Source organism: Oryzias latipes, chromosome 18 (genome assembly GCF_053564925.1).
Source record: "Oryzias latipes strain Hd-rR chromosome 18, Olatipes_Hd-rR_3.1".
NCBI lineage: Eukaryota > Metazoa > Chordata > Actinopteri > Beloniformes > Adrianichthyidae > Oryzias > Oryzias latipes.
Window position 1 is genome coordinate 7,740,100 of NC_136254.1, and position 24,578 is coordinate 7,764,677.

The following is a 24,578-nucleotide window of genomic DNA, read 5'->3' on the forward strand; positions in this document are numbered from 1 at the left end:
GTGAATTATGTGAGTTTTTTTTTTTTTTTTTTTTTTTTCTATTCTCTGTGCTAGTGCTTTGCAGATCTTTTTTACATCTGCATTGATTAACGAAATGGGGCGATAGCTTGAAGGACTAGTGGGATCTTTGTCTGGTTTTAGGAGGAAAATTATGTTGGTGGAGTTCATGTTAGGTGGCATTGATTGGTTTTCCTTGATAAATGTTATCATTTCAAAATAACGTTGTTGCCAGCTGTCCCCAGAATTCTTTATAAAACTCCGCAGGAAAGCCGTCAGGCCCTGGTGCTTTGCCATTAGGCATAAGTAACAGAGCTTCATGAAGCTCAGACAACGAGAGCGGAGAGTACAAGTTTGTAATTTAACCTGGGTAGGTTTACATTATTAAGAAATGAGTCAATACTTTGCTCTGACGGATTGATCTGTGATGTGTAAAAGTTTTTATAAAAGTTTTCAAATGCATTATTAACTTTGACCGGGTCGTGAGTGACATTTTCCTATTTGGGCCATAATAGAAGTGATTGATTTTTTTTTTTTTTTTTTTTTTCCTATTAATTTTTAGCTGATTAGCTAGAAATTTGCCAGATTTATTCGAGTTTTCAAATCTTTCAAGTCGTAGCCTTTGTATTTCAAATTGTGTTTGTTTATTAATGATGTCATTTAACTGCAGCTTTAAATTTTTCAGATCTCCCAGAATGTGTTCCTGTGCAGAAGCAGCATAAGCAGTCTCCAGGGTTTTGATATTTTCTAATTCTAATAAATCTGCTTTCTCTTTGCGTTTTTTATGAGTTGAGTAAGAAATTATTTTCATGACTTCTTTTGCTGTTTCCCAAAGAAGGCATGGTGAGATATCAGGAGTATTCTTGAATTCGAAGAAGGTTGCCCAATCTTTTTTTTAAAGAATTCAATAAATTCTTGGTCTTTTAACACACTGAAAAAAAGGATTTGTAGAACCAACGCAATTAAATAGTGGAAACCCGTTCCACCCAATTATTTTAAGTTGAATTTGCATGTTTTCATTGTGATGTCCCAACACAAATCCTTTCAGTTAGACCTACACTATTCTTTTGAGTAGAATTTGCATTCATTTGTTGTTGTCCTAACACAAATCATTTCAGTTAGACTGACCTTTTTTTTTTAAAGGAATTCATTCTTCTTTGTCAACACAATTTCTAATAAGCTTATACTATTACAATGTTTTGCACCAACATGACTGTAATTTCAATACTTTCATTGTTGAATTCACAAATCTGATAAACAATTTTTTTTTACATTGAGAAGCCAAAATAAATATTGAAAAATGCAAAGGACACACTATTACATTGCACATTTATTTAAGGCACGTAAAATTTAAACATCATTATGTATACAGTTTGTCAAATTAGTCCATTTTAAAAATTCATTGTCTCCCCATTGCTGGTTTTTGGGGTTGTGGCTGCTGGACAAAGGCGGGTACAGCCTGAACAGAACACCAATTCATTATGAGGCTATTGAGAAAGACAAACAGCAAGTCCGTGTTAACCACTTTGCAACTTGCAATAAAAAATGCTAGCAGAATTTAGAAAATATATTAACATGCACTTGAAGAGCAGTCTCATTTTAGTTGTCTTCAAAACGACCACATGAAAATTTTTTGTTTAGAGGCTTTGAGCCTTTCTAGAAAGTCAAGCTGGGTGCAGGTCAATAAAAAAATATACATATAAGTGCATCGCTGACCTTGTGGGTAACTCAATTTGAGAGAATAGACCAAAAAATATTCCAAACACCAAGGCAACGTTGTCCAACACTGTCAAAGTCTGATGACAATTTGGCCTTCAAAACAGATTCCAACATCCAAGTACTCCAAGATTCCATCTTCTCCGGATGCAAAAAGGCCCACAGTTGTAGCATTAATGGTGTCTGCATTCTGTAAAATACAAATTGTAACAGTTAGTTTACAAAAAAATTAAATACCAAAAAATGTGCCTTTCATTGTAACATAATTATTTACTTTCATTTTGTTCTTAGACTAACGCACCATAATCCTCATTCATATATGCTATAGGTCGTTTTATCATTCTCCCTGGCAGCCTCTGTGTCATCCTAGAAATGAAAAAAGAAACAAAAAATGTGTTTTCATCTTTTGACAACCCAGTTCCAAAGGGTTAGAGGTTAAAGTCATACAGTCCAGGTTCAAACCAAGGGTCCCACTCCAATCATCTCAAAATGTTCCCAGTGATTTTTTTAAATTTATCATTATGCTGTTTTTAGCCAAAATCTAAAGATTTGTGCTGTTCTACAGGACATAGTTTCTGCAGAAAGGCAGGAATTCATTAGAAATTCACCTTTTGTGTTGTTGGCGTAAGGGTATGCTTTCACATATTTCCCATCATCCATTTGTTTACACTCTCTCCCACTAGCTTACAGACACCCACAAACCTAAGAAAACATTAACAATACAACAAAAATGGTGAGCAATATTGGAGCTGTCCAGCCATACAGTTCTGAGCCTGATTCCAGCTCAGACCAGGAAAACAAACGTTTGTGGATCTAGTTGTCTACAAGTGGATGTGTTGGACTGGAGTTGAGCAGGGAGACTTTGGCCCTCCCGTTACAGTTTGTACAACACAGATGGGAGCCTCCTTAGACAGTACTGTTTCACGTGCCCCCAGTAAGCAACTATTTGAAAAAATGAAGTTCTAAAAAAATCCTTATCTGAATGGGACCCCCCTCTAATAAAAATTATGTTTTTGGTGTTTTTAACATGTTCTTGTAGCATTTTTCTCATATAAAAAAAGATTGAGATTAAAATTGCATTTCTGAGTATTTCTTTATTCAAAGGCCAGAAAGTATAAACTAAAACAAAAATGTCACTTCTGCATAGGTGCTATATATAATGTTATGTGAATGTTTTAAACATAACTGTAAATAGAAATACCGTATGAAGATCATCAGGTGTTGTTAAAAAGGGGGGGTGGGATCGTACACGATTTCTCCTTTTACCCACTTCTTTTTTCTTATGAAGTCTTGCTGCTCTGCAGAAACTGTCCTAGAAAACAACACAAGTGTTTGATATTGAGTAAAAACTGCATCATCATAAATGAATGACCACTGGGAACACTTTGAAAATGGATCCAAAGCTGATCTCAGAGGAAACTTTAGGATGTGATAAAAACCACATATTGCATGGTTGGATGAAGGTTTCAGGTAGAAGTTCAATATAGAACAAAGAGTCAGAAAAAAATTGTTGTCAATCATCTGTTAACCAACTAACTGTAATAGGTTGTTTTCTAACTAAACAAAAGTTACCAGGCCTTTCAAAGTTCAGATCGGTTTCATAAATGTAAATTTATTAGACCATCAGGAATTGACACGGTCATGTTTTAGTGGAAAAAGTAGTTAAGATCGGGTAGGTAAGCTGGCTAAACATTCATTTTGTCAAAAGGCTGTTTAGCCCTTGATTGAAGCCCTGAGACCAAAGCCTGAACTGTGACAAGTTCTCCAGGTCAGAGCACAAACCGGGCTCAAAGCTAGATAGATTAATGTCTGGACAGAAAACCGAAGTCCTCCACTACCATTACCCCTACATTTATCCCACCAACGGTAAAGATATAGAAAAATAGTGTGTTTAAATTCGGACATTACTACACTTGATGACTCAATAGTCAACGCCGGTCATCTACATTTGCACGTAGCTGCCAGCGGTCAGAAAATACATAGCAACATCTGTTTTTATAACTTTAAAAAGCCATTCAAAAACAAAAAGTCAAGACTTGCATTTAAATGTAAACTTCGATGCTTCAGACCACACTCACGTGAAGAAATGTTTCTCCTCCGGGGCACACGGATCCCCCTACCGGCAGAGGGATAGCCAGCCTTAAGTCACTACGGTTCTTAAAAAAAAAAAAAAAAAAAACTTCAGACATCACTGCAGCTCCAAATGCTCCTTCAATTGGACGAATGGAGAGAAGCCAGGGTGGCTGGGGAGGATTATGAGTTTAGCCAAACATTGAAGACAACCCTAAAACACATAAAAATAAATAACTAAAGGAGAAAACCTTTTTCAGAAATCAGAAATTTTCAGGTACAAAGGTGTTTTTTAAATAAACCATTGTTCCAATATCTTGGACCTAATTGGAAGGAGACCCGACAAAAGTTTGTGATGCCACATCTCCAACAATGACTGAAAATAAGAAATAAATGTATAAATGCATCATAGCAATACAATGCTAAAACAAACGTCAACATTACTTGGGTAAACTATGATTCAACTTACTTGTGACATGACATTGTACAGGCTAATAACAGTTTATACAGACAAAACAACACACATTTAATGAAAATTACGTAATTTTTTTATATACATATATTTCATATACATGCTGCTAGAGCTGAATTTTTTTTTTTATACGGAACCAACAACAACATTTGAACTATTTGAAGTACACATACTGACATTTCCAGACACTTTTACTGTAGAAATTGAGTTATACATGTTTGAAATCCCAAATATTTTAAATTTTCACAAGTGCAGGGCGTTTTTCTTTAATTCAATTTTTTTATTTGTATAGCCCAAAATCACAACAGTCGTCTCGATGGGCTTTGAAGTAAAACATGAACTTAAAAGGATCACGAATACAAAGAGTTCAATAGGAAAATACTAAAATGAACTAACAAACTGACTAAGCTATACTGGCATCCCTGCCCTTAGACCCCCCCTTCGCGGTAAGGAAAAACTCCCCAAAAAAAACGGATTCTGGAAAAAATGAAGAAACCTCAGGGGTGCCCACATGAAGGAGGGATCCTCCCCCAGGACTGACAGGCGATTTACCAGAAATCTTAGAGAAGAATTAACTTATCTAAATCTACAACTACATATATAAAAGTCCAGCAGACGAGCTTCATCCAGCCGTGGTTGTGGGGACAGTCAAAGGCGCGAGTCGAGCCGGAGACAGGAACCACAGCCAGGTGTAGGAGCAGGAGCAGAGGCGAGGTACTCGGTCAGGTACAGAGCAGAGATGAGCCAGAGGCAGGATCCACAGCCAGGTTTAGGAGCAGGAGCAAAGGCGAGGTAGACTGTCAGGAACAGGAGCACGGATGAGCCAACTGTTGTCTGGAAGCACTCCCACTCCCCAGGAGGGGAGAGGAAAAGAGGGACAATACATGAATCGCACTGTACCAAACAGAGGCATGGAGAACTAAATGATAAATGATGATCAAAAATAGAGAAGAGAGGAAGGGTAGAAATAGAAGAGAAAAGAGGACAGAACCCCGGACCACCATAGTTCTCCGGGGAATCAGCTCCTCTTATTCTATTTAGGACTATGTTGACTACACATACTGATATTTCCAGACACTTTTACTGTAAATATTTTGAGGTATTAATGTTTGAAATCTAAAATCTTTCACATTTTTACAAGTTCTGAGCATCTATTTCAAACAGGGATGCAATCTTTGACTCACTGTATTTTCAATTTTGCCATAGTCCAGCAGGTCCTTTATTTTTTTTTCAAGACTATGTTGGCTACTCAGACTGTTTCCGGTCATTTTGGCAGTGGAAAAAATGAATAATCAAAAGTGCTGAGCACCTTTTTCTGATAGAGATGCAATTTGAGACACTGTAGCAACATATTTTGCCATAGTCCTGGCAATCAGCGACATTTATTCTTTTTAGGACTATGTTGGCAACACATAGTCCTGAAGAAAACAGAATACTTACTTTTTCAGGCATTTTTACTGTGGAAAGTGTAATAATTCATGTAAGGAAACTATGCTTCCAGCTCCTAACCCATGATTTTGCATACACAAGATGTGTTATGCGTGTTCAGCCAGGTAAACCCCAGAAAAGCGCCTGGACCTCCTGCGAGGCTTCTGCGGGCCTGCGCTGACCAGCTCTCCTAGGTCTTCACACAGATTTTTAACCTGTCACTAGCTCAGGCTTTCATCCCCGCTTGCCTGAAGTCATCCATCGTCATTCCAATACCCAAAAAGTCACCCACAGCCTGCCTCACGGACTGCCGTCCAGTTGCACTCACCCCTGTCATCAATGTCTGGAACGGCTTTTCCTAGGACATATAAAATATTTTTTATCCACCAACCTTCGACCACCAGTTTGCTTACAAAACAAACAGATTAACGGAGGATGCCATATCCATCACCCTCCACACTGCGCTGAGCCACCTGGAACACAGAGACACCCACGCCAGGGTGCTCTTTGTGGACTGCAGCTCTGCCTTTAACACAATCTTTACCAACATTCTTGTCAGCAAACTGTCTGACCTAGGACTCCACCCTCTCACGTGTACCTGGATCAAGGACTTCCTTACAAACAGAACACAGTCAAACTTGGACCCTAGTTCTCCAGCCAGATGCAGTGATGTTTGCTGAGTCCTCTGCTGTACACACTGTACACAGCAGACTGCAGACCAGCTCACACCTGCAACACCATAGTGAAGTTTGCAGACGACACTTCTGTGGTGGGGCTGATCTCTGGGGGTGATGAGACAGCCTACAGAGAAGTCCTGAAGTTTTCAAAAGTGTCCAGGTGGTGTCAGGCTAATATCCTCACCCTGAACGCCACCAAGACCAAGGAGATCATCCTGGACTTCAGGAAGAACAGAGTAGATCCACCCCCACTGTACATCAATGGAAACTGTGTGGAGAGGGTCCGCAGCTTCACCCTCCTGGGCGCCACCATCTCGGCTGACCTCACATGGTCTATCAACACCATGGCTGTCAGCAGGAAGGCCCAGCAGCGCCTGCACTTCTTGAGAAGACTGAGGAAAGAACAATGTGAGCCAGAAGCTGCTGGTAACTTACTACCGCTCAACCATCGAAAGCATCCTGTCCTACGGCAGTAGTGGTTCTCCCACTGCACTGAAGCAGAACAGCAGAGCCTCCAGAGAGCGGTCAAGACAGCCCAATCATCGGCTGCCCTCTCCCCTCACTGAAAGATATCTACCAGTCATGCTGCCTCAGCAGGGTGACTAGCATCATCACTGACTCCACCCATCCTGCTCTCCCTCTGTTTGAACTGCTATCTTCTGGAAGGAGGTACATGTCCATCAGAACCAGGACAAACAAACTAAGGAAAAGTTTTTTTCCACAGGAAATCACAATACGGAATACGCACACCTTCACCAATGGGTGTTTGCCTTGCCTAGAAAGTCATGACAGATATAAAAGATTACAATTTGTTGTATTTCACTATAAACAAGATTATAATCACACACATTTGAATTTGGACGAGAAAAATGAAACACACTACAAAAATAACATAGAATTTTTTTTTGTAGTCTACAGACACAAACTGCAATTCCAGTCTCTGTCTTGCATTGTCCATCTGTGTTTGGTCCATTTGGAGACACTGTGCATGGAACCAACGAGAACAAGTGTCGCACTGAATCTATGAAAGAGAACATAATCTATATGTCTTGACAATGACACTTTAATTATGTGATGTCAGCAGTAATGTTTAAACCCTCTTCCATTATGTGCTTAACAAACATTGAGTTGTTACAATTTGGGCAATTAAAGGTGTAATCTGTAATCAATATCCAAAATAATTTTAAGTATTTCATAATAAAATATAACAAAATAAAAAATGAAATTATAACTAACCGAGTTAGTTAAGTCAGGTCCGGGTGCTCGCAGTTTCACCGATGCACACAATGCGCAACTGGTTTCTGTGTTAAATATAAACATGACATAGCAGGACATAACATGAAAAAGAAATAATATTAGTAATATAAATAATTCTACTGCTGTAAACAACTTCCTTTGTAGAGATGTATTCAAGTTTTTTTATTATTAATGATTAAAAGCTTATTAGTATATGTATAATAGTTTATCACACCTGAAGCTTTGAGGAGTTTGAGGGCCAAGGCTTTGCGCTCCTTTTAAATGTCTTTCCGCAATGTTCCAAATGCCATTTCTGGAATTTTTGGAAAGGCCTCCATCACTGCCTTTGCCATCTGAACGATGTTATAATGTGTTAAGAAAGTATTCCTGCGTCATTTAGTTTACTGAATATGCATTGAAACAGCAAGACATTGTATTCAGCATCCATCAATAATTTCTGGATGTTTGAAGTTTCTCAGAAAAATTATGTATCCCAATATAACGTAATGTAATGTAACTGATTACCATGAGGACAATGACTCCACAGCTGGTTCCATCTCTTTGAACCGGGTGTTCCACAACCCCTCCCTTCCACTTCACATCTACCCAGTCTGTCTTACTGTGGGTAGTTCTCATTTGGAAATAATGCCTTTTGAGACAAATAAAACAATCAAAATATTAATAATTATTATAAAAAAACGTACTAAATTAAATTGCCTATTTTTTGTTTAAAACATTTTCCTTTAAGGGGATGTGCATGCTTTTGTGAAATTTTCTCTTAAAATATGAGCCACATGTTCCAATCCTTGTTCCTAAATGGACATGACTATCAACAGGATGTAGAAATATGTCAAACTCTCCTTGGGTCACAACTCATTCAGTAACAACTTGTCTCACAACAGTAATTATAACATTGTTCATCTAGTTTGATAAACTTGCTCATAGAGTAGTCCTACATCTTGGGGTATAACATTAGTGTCAGTGACTATGAACATGTCTTTTGTGAAGTATTAACATAATTAAGTATATAATGAAAGTTTTTTTTATAATAAGCCATTACTATATTTAAATTGTAAGTTTGGGTTGTTAGTCAAAATATGGCATATACAAATAAGGAACAGGAGCCACTTCATGTGAATGACCTGTTTCTTCTGTAGAAATGGGTTTACAAAGGGTTAGAGCATCTATATGATAACACCATCTCCTCTGTGGTCCACACAACCCTCACCCACCAAGAGAACAATAACTTGTATGTTCTCCTGCTCTTCGTGAAGTTTACATCATCCTTCAACACCATCATCACAGACCCTCATCCAAACAATACACACACTCGGACTGAGCCTCACTCTGTGCAACTGGGTCTTGGACTTCCTGAGGGACAGACCACAGTCTGTGAAGATCCGCGACATCTCCTCCTCCCCGATCACCCTCAGCACAGGCTCCCCCCAGGGCTGTGTGCTAAGCCCCCTCCTGTTCACCCTGCTCACGCATGACTGCACAGCGAGTCACCCCGGCTGTCTGATTGTGAAGTTTGTGTATGACACAGCTGTGGTTGGATGCATTACCAACAACAACGATGAGTCTGACTACAGGCAAGAGGTTGAACACTTGGAGGGCTGGTGCAGAGACGACAACCTCTGCATCAATGTGAAGAAGACCAAGAAGATGATCGTGAACTTCATGAAGGACAGACACCCCCCTCCTTTCCTTAACATCGAATGGTGGAAGTGGTTTCCAGCTTCAGGTATCTGGCCGTGCACATCTCCGACGACCTTAACTGGAGCACCAACACTTCCTGCCTGGTCAAAAAGGCACATCAGCGCCTCTATTTCCTGAGGAGGCTCAAGCAAGCTGGGATGGGAATCTCAGTCCTGACCTCTTTCTACAGGTGTGAGGTGGAGAGCATCCTGACCTCCTGCATCACTGTGTAGCACTGCAGATGCTCTGCAGCAGAGAGGACAGCTCTGCAACGAGTGGCTAAAGCTGCACAGAGGACTGTGGGCTGCAGCCTGCAGACCACCACTGAGATCTATGAGACCAGATGCAGTAAATGGTAAATGGCGTATACTTATATAGCGCCTTTCTTCCTACAAGGACAAAGCGCTTTACAGTCACAGACCCATTCACCCAGTCACTCACACATTCACACAAGCCTCCAGCATCCTGAAAGATCCCACCCACCCCTCACACCCTCTGTTCTCCCTGCTCCCGTCAAGAAAGAGAATGCAGAGCATAAAGAGCAGGACCATCACACTGAGGAACAGTTTCTTCCCTGAAGCAGTCAGACTGCTAAACTCATGAAGATCACTGTAACCTCTCTCTCGCACAAGGACAACGGTAAAATGTTGTGATATATTCTCTTGTATATAATCTACATTTATATAATACTACATTTGTATATGGTCTAATTAAATAATTTAATGCCAACTTGAAGTCCATTAACTTTATTTATAGAAAACAAATCAACACAAGATCTTTAAAGTCTCAAAGAAAACCCTTATAGTGAGACAAAAAGGGACATTTTTTACATGAAGTAATATCATTTTTGTCTTATCTCTATTTTATTTGAATACGTTTTTGTGTTTTATTCAAACTTTTAATAAACTGAGTGTTGATATTGCTATACGACTTACAACTACTTAAGAAGCTTTTTGGGGGCTTACTTTCTTAAACTATGATCAAAAATATTACTTACTTAATTAATAAATTATCACCATTACATTTCATTATTTTAAATAGCAATTTAATGCAACAAATGTTAATTATTTAAGGGTGACACCAAAATCAGGGCATATAATTTCCTGTTTACCTGAATCGTTTTGCTGCTTCTTCTGACTCAGTCTGCTCAGTTGAGCTGTATGCAGGGTCAACCAAATAAACTGTGCTGTCTGCAGCATTCAAAAACTGTAAATTGAAAGAGATAACATGATTATAATAATACGTTTTATTTATAATGCACTTTTCATTAAATGAAACCTCAAAGTGCTACAAGATATGAATAAAACGTTATTAAAAAAATGTCCAGATTTTAATACAAAACTAACTTAAAACTTAACAAGCAAAAAATTTAACTATCAGCAGTCATAGGCTTTTTTACATAGAAATGTCTTTAAAAGAGCTTTAAAAGTGTCTAGGGTCTGTGATGTTCTGAGATGAACAGGTAGGGGGTTCCAGAGTCTTGGTCCAGCAGAACAGAATGCTCTGTCTCCCATCATGTGGAGCCTGGTGGGGGGAACCTGAAGAAGGAAGCTGCCTGATGAACGGAGGGTGCGGGTATCTTTTTGGGGAACGAGGAGCTCCTGGAGGTATACTGGTGCCTGACCTACCATGCATTTGTATGTGATGAGAGGTTTGTATTCAATCCGGGATGAAACAGGAAGCCAGTGCAGCGATTTCAGGATGGGGGTGATGTGTTCATATATTTCCTGGCTCCATTTAGGATTCTGGCTGCACTGTTTTGGATGTACTGAAGTTTTTTTATATTTTTGTTGGTAATGCCAGAAAAAAGGGAGTTGCAGTAGTCCAGCCTTGAGGAGATAAAGGCTTGGACAAGTGTTTCTGCGTCAGGAAGTGATAGAAGGGGGCGGATTTTGGAGATGTTTGGTAGGTGGGGGAATGAGGTCTTGTATAGATCTTTTATATGGCTGTTAAGGTTTAACTGAGGGTCAAACTGTACTCCTGGGTTGGTGACTGAGGAGGAAACAGTGATGATCTGACTATCGAAAGTGAACTGGGATATTGAGGAGGAATGAATCTGCTGGCGGGGCAACAAGCAGTGCCTGGGTTTAGCTGCTGCTTAGCTGTAGGACGTTGATGTTCATCCATGCCTTTATCTCCTCAAGGCATGCAGTGAGATGGGATGGAGCTGCAGTGGAGTTTGGAGCAGTTTTTATGTAGATCTGTGTGTCATCAGCATAACAATGGAAGGACAACCCATGTTTACAGATGACACATCCAAGGGGAAGCATGTAAATTATGAAGAGAATAGGGCCGAGAACTGACCCCTGCGGGACACCACATGTCACACGGAGCGGTCTGGACTTGCATCCTCCCATGAGCACATATTCAGTTCTGTCAGTCAGATATGATGGGAACCACTTCAGCACATCTGCTGACAGTCCTACAGTGTCTTTGAGGTGATGCAGAAGGATGGTGTGGTCCACTGTATCAAAAGCTGCTGGCAGGTCCAGAAGAAGAAGCAGAGATGGTGATCCTGAGTCAGCTGCCATCAGCAGATCATTCGTCACCCTAAGCAGAGCAGTTTCCGTGCTATGGGCTGATCGAAGACTAGACTGGAACTTTTCAAAATGGTTGTTTTGCTTTAGATGCTTTTGCAGCTGTGAAGTGACTATCTTCTCCAGGATGGCTTATGATGACAACTGAACACATTTACATTGAACATCCTCCATCGTTTTCTCAGCAGACAACTTCCTGTTGCCTGATTTCCTATTGCTTACTACAGTCAGATTACAATGACTTCATAATAACACGTAAAAAATAGAGAATAAGAACTGCGACCTATAAAGTAGGTGAAAATATGTTAATTTTTTTTTGCATCCTCTATCATTTATTAGGCTCCAATAAGAACTATTCTCAAGAGGCCACAAAAATAGAAAATATGTCGTAATGAACCGGCAGTTAATCCACTTCTCCAATAGAATTTTGTCAACAAAAATCTTTTTTTCTGATCTGGATCAGGATGTTTTTTTATGCAAATGCTGCGTGTTTATTCTGCCACATATGAGACTTTGTTGTTTGCTAATTGCTCATTACTTATGAATCATACTGGTAAAGTCATTGAAAGCAAACAAATCTGCCCAGGTGCCATTAAACGTACAGTTTTCTTCATGAACCTTTTCTCTAAATTATCTCTAAATTCTCCACCGTTGTGCTACCTGGGTCAGAAGATTTTTTGGGAAAAAATGATCTATTTTGTATCAAATTTAAAACTGAAAAATAGAACCTATTATGTAAATGGAATAGAAATAAAAATTATGAAGCCAATTTTCCTACAGTATTTTTTTAAAACATAATTTTGACAAACAACTAATTATGGTGAATACCACTGTATTACATAAGCATTGAAAGGAAATTGAATTTAGAATGTTAGATTAAAGGTACTTACGAGAAACTTCCAGTGTGCATTGTTTATGTTGACACAGGTCACAATGGCTTTATAATTGTCAAAATTGATCTAAAAAGCACAACCTTTAATTAGCAACACAAAGAAAAATGTATTGACTATCATCAATATATAGCTATATGTATGTATAACTGCAGATAAATACATTTGTGTGTATATGTACTATATAAATATATGCAAGTGTTGAATTTATTGTTATTTTACTAATTTTACCTTTGACAAAACGTGTATCCTGACCTCGTCTCTCTGGCCAAAGAGGATTATTCCAGCCACGTAGTGGCTGAGAATGTAAATGGTCTTCTCCAGATGTAGCTGACTTGTAGTTACATGAAGAAGGCTCTCAATAACCTTCATAGATTATAAAATGGAAGAATTAGTTACTTGTATTTGTGATTCCGCACTTCGCGGAAGCAACCCTCCAACGCGAAGCGGAGGACGGTTCAGGCTTCCACACCGTGCGTTAAAAAGTCATATTGCACACTTTTTCGGCCATTAACCCACTTATACCATAGTCATTTACAAAAGAAATAAATATTAACCAGTTTTATTCATCAATTTTTTTCAATTTGGATCGCTTTTTTTCAAAATGTTGTCCCAAAGTTAGTTCCCTCAGTGGAGGCTTTGAGACATTCGGTGGCTCGAACAATTTCCTCAGATGTTATCGAAATTGTTCTGGACTTCAAATTAAGAAAAAAATATATAACTTTGAGTAAGTTTTTATTAGAAATTACTATTGTTAACATGTAACATGTAACACTACTAATGTAACACATTTACTGACACAGTTATAAAGTTTCAAGGATAAAGGAAACTTACCTTTCCAAATGTTGAGAAGGAATATACTCTAAACGGAATAAGGCAGAAACAAATTTAAAAATAAAAAGATTAATATAAATTTATTGTTTGTATTCAACACAGAATTTGATCGTTTTTTCTCTTAAATGTCTTAAATGGGCATTACATTTTTTACACTTTAAATGGTTGACGAAAGACATTTCTTCATCACAGCCTTATGAAATAATCCGCAATTGCGTATGCTGATAACGTCACAGATGACATAGTTTTAATTTAATCAATGCTTTTGCACAGACCGTTGAAAACACAGTCAATTATAATTAAAAAAGGTATTTAATAGCAATTCATGATTACTTCAGGCTAGGCTCCTCGTGTTAAATCCTTCCAAGACTTTTATAATTAATAAACAGATCGTTATAGGCTATTTCACAATGCTAAATACAAATTTATGTGATTACTTTTTAATTGAATAACATTTTTAACAACATCTTTGCAAACCAAAAAATTAGCCTCGCTTTCGTGGCATCGAAGCCATTTTGGAAGAAACACCGTGTTGTGGCTAACTTTGAATTCGCAGATTGGATGCGTTTTTCGGACTTTAACAATTCCAATAAAAGCCAAAAGTCCTGTACCGTGTGAAATTCCAAACTTCCGTTTGGATGTTAAAAAATGGAGTGTGGAATAAAATCCGGTGTACTGTAAGCTTCAAAAATAATAAAACCACTATAGTCGCCGGGAAAAAATCAATCATGTCAATCTGTGAACCGCTGAGTGATGCTGAACTACTCTGTGATGAAGACCTACAACATGATGCAATTAAACATAAAAGTAAGAGTTTTACATTAAACACATAATAAAGTCTTAAGACAGTTTCAATGCTGTGAAAGCTCTTTTTCATTATAAATTTATCATTTATTAACATAGCAATATATATATACACACATCTATTATGACTGTTTTCAATTTATTATTATTTTGAAAAAAGGAAATTGGTTTCAGACGTGTTCGTTTATTTTAGACTTATTTTGAAAACCGGAAATTTATTGCAGACGTGTTTATTTGTTTAAAACTTATTTTGAAAACCGGTAATGGATTCAAGTAAAACTGCCTGGAAAACTTTTCGGAACTTTATTTGAAAACAAATTACCAAACGGGCAATCAGACTCACACGCAAACATATTTGTAAAGAGAGGTCCAACATTTTTTTTTTTTTTTATATTTCTAGTTGACTTGCACCCTTGCCATACGTATATTTTAAAGTATTAATATTATTTTCTTGAAAATGTTTTTATTTTTAAAATATAATGAAATTAGTGCTTATTCTTTTCCATTTTGAGATATGAATACAATTTTTTAGATGAACAGTAGATTGCTCTAGGCATAGTTCATGTCTGAGTCCTTCAAGTAGATAGACAATGTAAAAATTGGAGACAGGAAATGCAGTTTGTGTATGTAGACTGCCAAAAAAAAATTGTAAATATTTTTGTTGTATTGTATAATTTGAAAATTGTGTAATTCTAATCTTGTTTATAGTGAAATAAAAAATATTGTAATCTTTTTTACATTTATTTGTATGTCTTACTTTTAGTTACACTCTTTTACATTATACCTTTGGACAGAGCAAAAGTCATTATTAAAAAAAAAATCTTTGTTTGCAATTTCTGTTTGTTGTGGTCTATAATGTTTATTGGAAGTATTCAAATGTCCATACAATATTAGGATAAATACCTCAGAAATAACTGTTTAATATGGCTGTAAAAAAAACTGATTCCTCAGGATTTTTCAAAACATGAAGGGAAATAGCATGGACTAACTTGGAGAATGGATTTTTTTTACTTCTGGAAAAAGGACTAATGAAATCCATTGCTATGTGGGACCAAGGATGACAGGGCACAAGTAGAGGCCTAAAAAGACCTACTAGCAGACGACGAGGATCCTTCATGCTGTGACATACTGCACTGAAAATAAAGATCTGTTGGATTGACATAAAAAAATCATGGACATCGGTTGCGCGCAAAAAAATCATGTTGAACCAATATAATTATTGCACATAATAAAATCATGTTCTACCATAATGAATGCATCTTTGTTTCTGCACCTAATACTTTTACAGAAACAAACAAGATTTCATTAGGTCATTTACCATAATATTTTCAAAAATTTAAGACAATAAAAATTTAGCAAAACTATTATTTTTTTGAAATTACCTACATAGTTCATTTTAATTTATAAATTATTTTAATAAAATTTAAATTGAAAAATAAAATTGCAATTGCAGATTATTATTTAAAGCAAATACTTTCTTGTGCATTATTACAGTCCAATGAACATATGACACTGAACACAAATTTCAGATTTAACTTTCTTATTATCTAAACTTGAAAAATAGGTTTACACTGTAGCAAAAAGTACAAATCAATATAAATTGGGCTTGCTATTTTTATTAAACAGAAGATAACAGAGCCAAAGCAAACAGCTGGAATCCCTTCTCAGGAAAAACTTTTTAAAGGTCATTTTTATTAAAAGAGCCTGAAACCTTAGACACAACTTTGCCCTGCAACTCTATTACAGTTTTTCTTTGGATTACCTCAAAGGTGTTTCTGAGATGAGGATGGTAATCAGATTTGTGCTGTAAATAAGGCCAAAAAAGCCTTGGCAACTACAACTCTGACACTTGGTGGGTCGACCACCACAGCCTGGGAGATGTGGACCATGAGAATGTCCTCTTCCTCGCCACTTTCCATTAGGAGGGAAATTCCCACCGTGGTGTCCTAGATTGCCTCCTGGATTGCTGCATGGTCTTCATTCTAAAGAACACAGAAGATATTTGTGTGCACAGTTTACATTTGAAGTTTAGTTAAAACGTCTGGATTACACAACTCACCTGTACTTTGAATAAACCCCTGAACTTGCTTATGTTGGCGAGAAGGTCAGCAGTCTGAAATACAAAGAGTCAACAAATTTTAAATTCACATGCAAACTTCAGAAAAATACAATTCTTACCCTTGGCTCATTAATAAATGTTATAGTTACTGGGTTAACAAAATCATTATATCCTTAGTGTCATGTTAACAGAGGTAGTGGGATAACTGATTAACCATCAATTTCATTATAGCACGCCTGTTTCCTGTGACGTCATTTCCGGGTGAGCTATTCCCAGTGCTAGTCGTGTGTGACTGCTGTCCTCTTGTTTGGCATTGGCCTGACTACTATTGCTTACTCTAAGGGTTATCTGGGTTATTATTCACATCTAGTACCTTTTATTAGCGAATTCACCACTGTTAAACTGCTTGCTGTTCACTTTCTCATTTTGCTAAATAGACCACTTCTCTTTACCTATACACCGCTAGCCTTAGCTTAGAACCTAGCATGGCCACCACTCCTTCCGCCTCTCCTCCTCTCTCCAGCCCCATGTGCCATATGTTTAGTGATGACCCTGCCTCCTTTAGTGAAGATAGCGGTAGGTGTGTTAAGTGTAGTCTTGTGTTAGACTTGGAGGCCAGGCTGGAGCAGTTAGAAGCGCGGCTCCGCACAGTGGAAGCTAACTTAGTTAGCACCCCAGCGCCCTCCCAATAGCCGGGAGACAGTCAGGGTTTGTACCGGCTGGGAGGAAACATAGTGCTAAACGCAAAAACTTAGAGCACCCGAGACTCCACGTTAGTAATAGGTTCTCCCCCCTCTGCGACACACCCGCTGAACACTCAACTCTGGTTATAGGCTCTTCTGAAGTTAGAAACGTGGAGCTCCCAGCGGCTACAGTTAGGTGTTATCCGGGGGCCAGAGTTGGTGACATCGAGGGGAACCTAGGATGTTAGCTCAGAGTAAGTCCAGGTTCTGTCGAGTCGTGATTCACGCAGGCGGTAATGATGCCCGACGGAGACAGTCAGAGGTGGTTAAGTTAAACGTAACTTCGGTGTGTAAACTGGCTGAGACGATGTCCCACACTGTAATTTTCTCTGGTCCCCTGCCGAACTTAGTCAGTGATGAAATGTACACGCGCTTTTCATCATTTAACCGCTGGCTTTCTAGATGGTGCCCAGAAAACGGCGTTGGTTTTGTGGATAACTGGAGCGCGTTTTGGGGGAAGCCCGGTCTCATGCCCGGTCTCATGCCCATCGAGACGACTGTTGTTGTGATTTTGGGCTATAAAAATAAAAAAAATTGAATTATTTATTATGTATGTATCTTTCTGCATAAAAGGTGTGTGTAAAGAGTAGGGCTGGCAATCTTGATTACCTCACGATTCTATGACAATCCAGGAGACAATAATTCCAATAATATATGGTAAATGCATGGTGACCCACCTGACTCAGTGAAGACTGGAGCATGGACCCCAGCATGATCAGGGAGGAGCAGTTGGAAGTGTTGTGTGATGAGCTCTGTAAATTAATCAGGAAATAAATATAGTGACACTTCCACAGCTTTGTTGTATAATTTTACTAACTAAACATGCATTGGTTTGAAATCAATAGCTGCAAAAATATTCTGAAGAAATTAGACCAGAAAGAACATTTGACACCCCCCTCCCACCACAGGATTCAAACCACGCTTAATGAGAACCCGCGAATTTTGAGATGGAAACTGCAAAACTAAACTAGCAGATCGGGAGTAGCTAATCCCCCCACCCATAAAGGATTCCCATATTAATTTATCAAATAGGGGGAATCTCAAGTAGTATTACAGACATTATTATAACTAAGGCTGTAAACTTTTTACTACACATTATACACTTGTTCCAAAAGGACATAAATATTTTCACTCCATTTTAAACTCTCTAAAATCTCCATAGAAAAATATGTTCAGCATCATAGAATGAAAACAAAGCTCTGATTGAAACCAAAGATCTATGTAAACTGGACAAACCGAACGCATTCTGTGCACGAGACGCGCACGGAGAATGATTGACAGCTGACTGAGACAGAAGTGCGGTGCTGTTTGCTGGTCAAATAATGCCGTCCTTAAACTAGCTCATGGTGGAACGGTATGGAAAAAGTAAATAATGACAATAGTAATGATAGCTTCTCACATTTTCCTTCAATTTCGGTCTCAACGCAGAATTTAGCAAAAAGAAATCCACTTAGTGACGATGAATCCCCATGGCAAAGTTTTTCGCCTGTGGGAAAAAATAAACCGCCGTGCCCACGAGCGCCCACTGCCCCTTTGTCAAAAGCGAATTCCTACGGCATAACTACTCGCCACTCTTCCCCGCACATCGTTTGAAATCACCGTGTTTACCGCTGAATCTGTCTTCGACGTGAAAGAATTTACCGCGCTCACCTCCCCCTACCTGCCGTCCGAGGGCTGCGGCCGCCAGCGACAAAAGTGGCGCGCAGAGCCTTAACTTTGATAACTACGACAAAAGTGGATTACAAAGCTCTTCCCCGTGAAAAAATAACAGTAATGATAAATGAACGCCTTTCATTTCCTTAAATCAATTTGTTAGATTAAATTCATTTACCTTTTTTAAGCTCCTCCAGCCAGCAGGTGCTTGCAGCTTCTCTAAAATGGCTGACTGCAAAGTTTCTCCTCCTGGAATGCTTCTTCACCGATGGGGTTTACTTATCCAAAATTAAGGGGCAAAGGATCAAGCATAACTATTTCATGTTTTGTCAACATGATTTAAATATATAAAAGTAACACAGCAAGACATTATGTGTGATTTTCAAGATTATATTATGTTTCGAAGGTAAACATAATTTGTTCATATTAAACAAACATGCTTAGTATTTGTAAATTGAACAACCCCACTTCGTGCCCATGGGCACGAAGATACAAAGATCCTTGTAGGGCAAAACCTTAAATCTATGTCAGAAAAAGACCCTCCGTACTTGTGAAAATGTAAAATATTTTGGTATCAGAATCCTTTTATTTTCATTGTACATGGTGATACAATTAAATTGCAGCAGCCTTGGAGTGGTGAAGATAAATAAAATTAAAATAAAATACAAAATAAAAATACTGTAACTTATGTCTCTAAACAAAAATGTACAATATGTACAGAAACAATTGAACATTAAATATGTACGAACACAATAGAATGGAATGAGTTGAGTTGCCATGAGCGCAGCATAATAAATATTGTGTTATTGCATAGAGACCCGCTTAATGCACAGAATTCAGTTATTGCACACATGTGTAGTAGTCAGCAATTTAGCATTTGTAAACTCAGAGTGGGGTGTAAGTGAGGTAAGTAGTAAGGTTTATTTTGATCCAGCCTGGCTTGGAGTCGTGGTGAGGCAGGAAGCTGAATAGTGGCTCGTGGCGTGACTGGACGTAAGTAATGGTTCGTGGCATGGCTGGAGATTGACCAATGGCTTGAGGCGTGACGGGATGATTCTTGAAATTCTGTAAGAAACTTCGGCTCAGGAAGTCGGGAGACTCAGGTGACCACTCGTGGTTAAGAAGTCCTGAAGCCGAGTCGTAAGACGAGGTTAGACAAGAGCATAAACTCATGAGCTATGGATAACTTAGTGACCAGGTTATGCACCATCAGGGGCAACAAACTGGCGATGAATGCTGGAACTGGAACTCCTAAAGAAGGTCCGGATGCTAATGATGTGAGTGGTCACAGCTGGTTCTAGTCAGGAGAGGAGCATAAAGGGGAAGGGGAGAAGAGCTGCCAGAGGCACCATGACAATATCTATTGTATGTTTTACTTGAAGTTACAATCTATTACATTTTACCATTGGACAGAAAATAAATCGTGATTAAAATAATTTGAAACACTTTGTGTTTGTTGTTTCTGTTTGATGTGGTCTATAATGTTTTTTTGAAGTATTAAAATGTACATAGAAATTGTGATAAATACCTCCATGAATAATTATTTAATGCATAACAAATGATTCCTCTGGATTTTTAAAAACAGGAAGGCAAAATTGGACGACTGGACTTTGTCAAAATGTCAAATATTTGGGATTTCAAACATGAATAACTCAAAATTTCTACAGTAAAAGTGTCTGGAAATATCAGTATGTGTAGTCAACATAGTCTTGAAGAGAATAGGAGGAGCTGATGGCCTGGATTATGGCAAATACTTCAACTATGGTGTCTCAAACATTGCACCTCTCTCATAAGATGCTATGTTGTGACAAATCTCAGACAGTATTGACATTTAGATCAACTCTACATTTTTATATTTCATTATGAAGTGTCTGTACTGATTCTGATTAAACCATATGTGAAAACTTAAATAATATTTACTATTAACATAAATGAATGGGCTATATGGTTGGGAGTATGCTTATTAACACCCAATCTTATCCTAGCCTTTTTATTAAAATTTTTTATGTTATTATTTGATAAGAGTAGCTAGTGTATTTTTTCTCCAAACATTCATTTAACTTTTCACTATTCTTCTGAAAACCGGACTTCAGCCGTTGTTGCTCTGTTACCGTAAAGCTGAGAATGCGAGAGCAGTGAAAATTAAGGAGCGGCTCATTTGACACCGCAGTTCCGAATGACGGCTGGCTTGACGGCAGTCGCTCGGTGGCGGTTTGCGTATCCACTACCTTTCTGCTGCGATCTCGGAGAAAGGACCAGGCGCGCGTGCACTTCCGCGGCATGCGCATTCACAGATCCCATTCTTTCCGCCGAGACAGCAGCTCAAATCCGTAATATGGGCTATGACTAACCTCTGTCGCGCACGACTCTCTCTTACCCTTTTGACAGTCTCTCTGTGTGAGCGGGCCTGCCTATAAAACGCACAACACCGGCGCTGAAACGGTCAATCCCTGAAGGGGGCAACGATTTCAGAAAATGGAGTGCACCGGACAACCGTCAGAATAGCCACCCCAGGACGGCCAAATGTTTTTGTCCTGATAAAAAAAAAATATTACGCTTTTGAATTACACTTAAGCCGTGAATATATTTGTTTTTAAATTATATCATTTTTCTCCACACATCTAAAATTACATTACCTAAGAAAATTGGTACTTACCACTTGTTGCTGTTCTGTTTTGCCGCTTTCTGCCTGTCTTCTTCCCACAATTCTTAGCGCCAAAAGCGGGACAATTGTAGGATTGACTGTTTAATGTTGGTGTTACATGAAGCATCTGAGTTCAATCAACACATTGAAAACATGTTGGTGTTTTTCTCAGTAAATTTTGTAGGTTTAACAAAATACTAACGTTTGACACAATTCCTTTGTTTTGTATCTAAGTTACATAATACTATTGCATCAATTCTACAATCAAGGTTTTGCCTTTTTTTTCAGTGCAGAGACGCATTAAACCTCCAAGTTGTACCTGATGGCGTGGATATTTCCCTAAAAATATTTACAGAAACTGGTGCGTAATCACTGATAATGATTGGATGAATGTTGGAACTTAATTTCTTTTAAAAGAGATTTACTGACTTATAAATAGTCTAAACGGGAGTGTGAGTGGTGAACTGGAGAGAAAAAGGTGAACCCCTTAGTGTTTGGGGGACATGAGCGCCAAGCATGGCAGAGACCCAAATCATTCATGTACTGCTTTAGAATACTTGCAGACCACTATGTACGTTGGTTTACTGCTGTGTCGAGTCTGTCATTATCACTTTTTAACGCACAGCATGGAAGCCTGAACCATCCGACGCGAAGCGGATTATTTGTTACGTGGTGCTGCGCCTTGTCATGGTAACGTGACAAGGCGGCGCTGAAGTCAAGATTTGGCGACATAAAGCGATATAGATTATGCTGATCGTCCCGATAGGTTGAATGAAGAATCAGTTCAGAGAGAAAGGTCACCTCTTATTGCTTGTTTTTGTTCAGATGATGAAGCTAAAGGTTCTTTTAAAGAAGCCGGCGCATTGATACAGAAGATTTAAGATAGGTCATCGGAACTTCTTTTTTGGGCGTGCGGTTATCACTTTTTAACACACACCCAGCAGCCATTCAGAATCAATTATTCACCCAGACCAAGGTATAAGGCATTCTATACCGTGGTCCGGATGAATAGTCGATTCTGATTTGACTGCTGGGTGTGTGTTAAAAGGTCTTAATCAGTTACTGTTTGGCTAGTCTGTAAGCTTTGGTGCTCATTCAACTTTTTCAAAGACACTACATTACATGTTTAAATCTCTGAATAAGCAGTACTAATTTTCTTTCAAAAAATCTTTTCAATAGTTTATAACCCTTTAGAGTCAAAAATATTGTATTTATTGCCTAGATGTCTACAATAATGAAGGTACAAAACATGATTATACAAAGAAATGACAAAAAATATAAACCACTAAATAACAAAGTTTAATTGACCTCATGTATTCATAAACGCAGTTGAAATTATTAGTCATTCATGAAATGCACAATTGAATTTTTTATATTCAAATGTATAATTAGCTATTCAAATTAATTAAAGCATGTTTAAGAGTGTTACACGTTGGTTTAAGTAAATTCAAAACTACACTGAGTAGCATCAGTATATTTGCGCTTTGAAAGAATAGGTAAATTAAAGCTACAAGTAGCACTTAGCGGGCCCGAGCATGAGCAACCGCCCCGTGAGCAACGTCCAGCTCGAGCCGTTTTGCGTCGCCGCAACCCGCTTCGCACAAAGGAAGCATGGAGACGTCGCATTCAGTAATTCAACATCCAAGTTACGGCCTCACGACCGCAACCTAATCTTTAGAAACCGCACAAACATCTGCAAAAGGCTTCAGTGTTCATGCATTGTCACAGTCCCACAACTACACTGACCAAAAATATAAACGCAACACTTTTGTTATTGCTCCCATTTTTTATGGTATGAACTCAAAGATGTGAAACATTTTCCACATACACAAAATAACCAGTTCTCTGAACTATTGTTCACAAATCTGTCTAAATCTGTGATAGTGAGCACTTCTCCTTTGCCAAGACAATCCATCCCACCTCGCAGGTGTGCCATATCAAGATGCTGATTAGACAGCATGATTATTGCACAGGTGAGCCTTAGACTGGCCACAAGAAAAGGCCACTCTGAAATCTTCAGTTGTATCACACAGCACAATGCCACAGATGTCGTAAGTTTTGAGGGAGCGTGTAACTGGCATGCTCATAGCAGGAATGTCCACCAGAGCTGTTGCTAGGGAATTGAATGTCCATTTCTCCACCATAAGCCGAGAGTTTCCGAGAATTTGGCAGCACATCCAACCGGCCTCACAACCGCAGACCACGTGTAACCACACCAGCCCAAGACCTCCACATCCAGCATGTCCACCTCCAAGATCGTCTGAGACCAGCCACTCGGACAGCTGCTGAAACAATCTGTTTGCATAACCACAGAATTTCTGCACAAACTGTCAGAAACCGTCTCAGGGAAGCTCATCTGCATGCTCGTCGTCCTCATCGAGGTCATGACCTCACTCCAGTTCGTCGTCGTAACCGACTTGAGCGGGCAAATGCTCACATTCGATGGAGTCTGGCACGTTGAAGAGGTGTTCTCTTCACGGATGAATCCCGGTTTTTTACACTGTTCAGGGCAGATGGCAGACAGTGTGTGTGGCGTCGTGTGGGTGAGCGGTTTTTTGATGTCAATGTTGTGGATCGAGTAGTCCATCGTGGTGGTAGGGTTATGGTATGGGCAGGCATCTGTTATGGGCAAAGAACACAGGTGCATTTCATTGATGGCATTTTGAATGCACAGAGATACCGTGACGAGATCCTGGGGCCCATTGGTTTGCCGTACATCCAACATCATCACCTCATGTTGCAGCCTGATAATGCACGGCCCCATCTTGCAAGCATCTGTGCACAATTATTGGACGCTGAAAACATCCTAGTTCTTGCATGGCCAGCATACTCACCGGACATGTCACCCATTGAGCATGTGTGGGATGCTCTGGATCGGCGTATATGACAGCGTGTTCCAGTTCCTGCCAATATCCAGCAACTTCGCACAGCCATTGAAGAAGAGTGGACCAACATTCCACAGGCCACAATAGACAACCTGATCAACTCTATGCGAAGGAGATACCTCACTTCATGAGGTAAATGGTGGTCACACCAGATACTGACTGGTTGTCTGAGTCCCCTGACAAAACTGAGGATTTCAGAGTGGCGTTTTCTTGTGCAATAATCATGCTGTCTAAT

At 38.9% G+C, this 24,578-nt stretch overlaps 2 long non-coding RNA genes across 2 annotated transcripts; both read right to left on the reverse strand.

Annotated features, from left to right (window-relative positions):
* Positions 1 to 9,916: 9,916 nt before the first annotated feature.
* Positions 9,917 to 13,451, reverse strand: LOC144987356 (uncharacterized). The gene is made up of 3 exons (XR_013651238.1): positions 12,953 to 13,451; positions 12,722 to 12,790; positions 9,917 to 10,500 (listed from the first exon to the last, which is right to left on the reverse strand). It is a non-coding gene; the product is annotated as an uncharacterized LOC144987356 (long non-coding RNA).
* A 2,458-nt stretch (positions 13,452 to 15,909) lies between these two features.
* LOC105357794 (uncharacterized) lies at positions 15,910 to 19,191 on the reverse strand. Its single transcript, XR_911611.4, has 4 exons — positions 18,993 to 19,191; positions 17,839 to 17,913; positions 16,419 to 16,472; positions 15,910 to 16,341 (listed from the first exon to the last, which is right to left on the reverse strand). It is a non-coding gene; the product is annotated as an uncharacterized LOC105357794 (long non-coding RNA).
* Positions 19,192 to 24,578: the final 5,387 nt, after the last annotated feature.